Consider the following 3,608-nt stretch of genomic DNA (forward strand, 5'->3'; position numbering starts at 1 on the left):
TCTCTCTCTCTCTCTCTCTCTCTCTCTTTAAAATATATTCTTACTGATTCAGAGAGGAAGGGTGAGGGAGAGAGATAGAAACATCAATGATGAGAGAGAATCATTGATCAGCTGCCTCCTACACGCCCCATACTGGGGATCAAGCCCACAACCCGGGCATGTGGCCTGACCTGGAATCAAACTGTGACTTCCTGGTTCATAGGTTGATGCTAAACCACTGAGTCACACCGGTCGGGCTCAATTCATTCCAAGGACATATACAGCTTGAAAAGCTTTGGAAGTAGTTTCAAAAAAACTAGCTTTTAAGTAACAAGAAAACAGTTATAGAAGAAAGTTTAAATTAAAAGAAAAAAATTGTTTTAATTTATTCAAGAGTGGGAACATCCTCCATGAAAATGTGTACCTTGACTGTGGATGGCTGGGTGGCCTTGTCACACCTTAGGAATTCAAATGCTTTTTTACAATGACAAGAAAGAGAGTTTCATCTCATTTCTCTCCCAGGGTAGATGTCTATCAACAGAAGGTGGACATCAATAAAAGGAGGGGCTTGCACAATCAATCCAGAAAGACAGCAATCTATGAATAATCCAGAACCGAATATTTATCTCCTCTGCCACACGCCCTCCCTCCCAGCCAGTGAGCAAGATAATTACTCTCAAGTCAAGCTAAGTGCCCCCCAGTCACAGTGGCCCACTGCTGACATACAAAGCATACAAATAATTCTCACTCTGGCATAAAAGTGACAACTTTCTTGGAAGAAAAGCAGATATTGTAAATTTCTCAAAGTCTTCCTGAAACATTTTTTAAAGTAATTTTTACTTTTTTAGAAAAGATGCATACATGGCAAACCATCTGTAATAAAAGGCCCATTCTATAAAATTTTACCTGGTCCTACTCATATCTGCAATCATAATCATATTTACAGACAAATATATCTATACTAATAAAAGAGTAATATGCTAATTAGACTGGGAGACCTTCCAGGAGACTTTCCAGATGTTCTTCTGGACAAAGCCATGGTGGCGGGGCCAAGGTAGAGGTGGTTAGAGGCCAAGAGAGGAGGGCAGTTGTGGGTGATCAGGCTGGTGGGGAGCGGGGCTGTTGGGGGTAAGCAGACCAGCAGGGGTGCCAGATGGAAGCAAGCAGGCCATCAGTGGGGGTCAGTTGGAGGTGATCAGGACAGCAGGGGGTGGGCAGTTTGGAGTGAGCAGGCCAGCAGGGGGATAGTTGGGGATGAGCAGGCCAGTGGGGAGGGAAAGTAGGGGCAAGCAGGCCAGCAGGGGGGGGCAGTTTGGGGTGATCAGGCTGGCGGGGGGGCATTTGGAGGCAAGCAGGCTGGGAGCAGTTGGGGGCAAGCAGGCCGGCAGGCAGAGTGGTTGGAGACAATCGGGCAGGCAGGCAGGCAGGTGAGCGGTTAGGAGCCAGCAGTCCAGGATTGCGAAAGGGATGTCCGACTACTGCTTTCGGCCCAGTCCCTGTAAACTGGCAGTAGGACATCCTTCGAGGGGTCTCAAATTGGAGAGGGTGCAGGCCAGGCTGAGGAACACACTCTCCCCCGTTCACAAATTTCGTGCACCGGGCCACTAGTTGGTATATAAAAATTGAAATACAGATCAATGGCATCAACTAGAAAATGCAGAAATAAACCCACATATGTATAGTGAATTGATTTTTTATGAAGGCACTGAAGTAATTCAATGGGGAAATATTGTTTGCAAAAAATTGTGCTGTGACAATTGGTTATCCTTATGTACAAAGATGAACATTTTCCCTTATGTTGTACCATAAACAAAACAACTCAAAACGGATCATAAATCTAAATGTTAATGTATAACATATCTGAAGGAAACATAAAAGAAGATATCTATGACTTTGAATTAGGCAGAAATTCCATACTATGGCTTCAAAAGTATAATACATCAAAGAAAAAAGTGGCAAATTGGACATTATATATATTTTTAAATCTGCCTTTTAATAGTCACCCATTGACTGGAAGAAAATATTTGTAAATATTTCTGATAAAGGACTTGCATTTAAAATGTGTAAAGACTCACACTCAAGAAGAAGACCCACTTTTCAATAAGAAAATGAGAAAATATATGAAATAAACATATGAAAAAAATATTCAACATCATTAATCCTTAGAGGAATGAGACACTATTACACACCTATCAGAATGTCTTAAAATAAAAAAAGATTAGCAATACTAAGTGTTGGCAGTGATGTGGAGAAATTGCAGTTCTTATACATTGCTATTTGAAAATGTAAAATGGTAGTCATTTTGGAAAACAGTTTGGAAAGTTTTTGTGTTTTTTCCTTGTGTTTTTTTGTTTGTTTCTGTTTTTTTAAAAAAATATTTTTTTATTGATTTTTAGACAGAGAGAGAGAGGGATAGAGAGAAACTTCAATGAGAGAGAAACATCACTGATCAGCTGCCTCTTGTACACCCCCTACTGGGGATTGAGCTCACAACCCAGGCATGTACTCTTACTGGGAATTGAACCAGTGACCTCTTGGATCATGGGTCGATGCTCAATAACTGAACCACACTGGCTGGGCACAAGTTTTATAAATAAGATGAAACTAAAATACTAAACAATAAAGGAGCTGGGACAAGGATGTTCAGAAGAAAAGCAATGCATTCTGAGATAATTTTTAATTGACTGTAGATTTTGTTAAAAATCTATAAAGTTAAACAAGTATGAAATTCAAATGTAGCCTCTAAAATAACAAGTTTATATATTCTTCTTCTTGGTGGGAGGCCAGACTGTGGCCTTGTTCCCCGTAATGCAAAGAAGCATAGTGAAAGGTTTCTGGCCCCTCTATATCATGTCTTTGGTACTGATGGTTTCTAGTCTACCAGTTCTATCCTCAAGCACTGGGGCACTGGTAAAAAATAAAGTTTAGCTGATTAAAAATTACAGATGACCACAAATTCTTATCATTCCTCTCATTATTTGATGGAGTCTTTCCATCCTTTGACTCTGGTCTGGTCTGATGATCTGTTTTGTTCAAAAGAATGCAGAAGTGAAGCTGTGTAACTTTCAAGGGTGGGCCTTAACATATATCTACAGCTATTAGAACATTCCTTCTTGAAATCCAGCTGCCATGCTGTAAGGAAGTTCAAGCAGCAATGTGGAAAGGCTCAGTAGAGAAGAAACAAGTCCCCCAACCAACAGCCCTAAGTTCCCAGCTAGTGGCCAGCACAAACTGCCAGTCATATTCATGAGACTTTTAAAAACACTTTAGTTGTCTCATTGCCCCAGTCACGTGAAGCAGAATAATAATAATAATTGTTGTTTTAAGCCACTTAGGAGGGATTTCAGGTTTGTTACGTTGCAAAAAATACCATGTGCCAGGTACACAGCACTTAGTCAGACTGTGTCCTTGACTTCAAAGAGTGCCCAGTCTGCCACAAAGGGCTCCTTGTGGTTAACTGAGCCCAAATCCATAACCAGGGTCTAGCAGCCATTGCTGACAGAGGCCTCTCACATAAGCACGCAGCCTTCAAGGAAAAGCCCCAGACTGAGCCACCAGCCTCTTGTACTATCTGTGTTTTGTGTGTTTTTTTTTTTAAGTTAAATAATCACTTATCATATGACCCAGCA

General features: G+C 41.0%; 1 non-coding gene across 1 annotated transcript; it reads left to right on the plus strand.

Moving 5' to 3' along the window:
* Positions 1–2,741: 2,741 nt before the first annotated feature.
* LOC118661774 lies at positions 2,742–2,889 on the plus strand. Its single transcript, XR_004969467.1, has one exon. It is a non-coding gene; the product is annotated as a small nucleolar RNA SNORA57 (small nucleolar RNA).
* Positions 2,890–3,608: the final 719 nt, after the last annotated feature.

Source organism: Myotis myotis, unplaced genomic scaffold (genome assembly GCF_014108235.1).
Source record: "Myotis myotis isolate mMyoMyo1 unplaced genomic scaffold, mMyoMyo1.p scaffold_m19_p_1, whole genome shotgun sequence".
NCBI classification, from domain to species: domain Eukaryota; kingdom Metazoa; phylum Chordata; class Mammalia; order Chiroptera; family Vespertilionidae; genus Myotis; species Myotis myotis.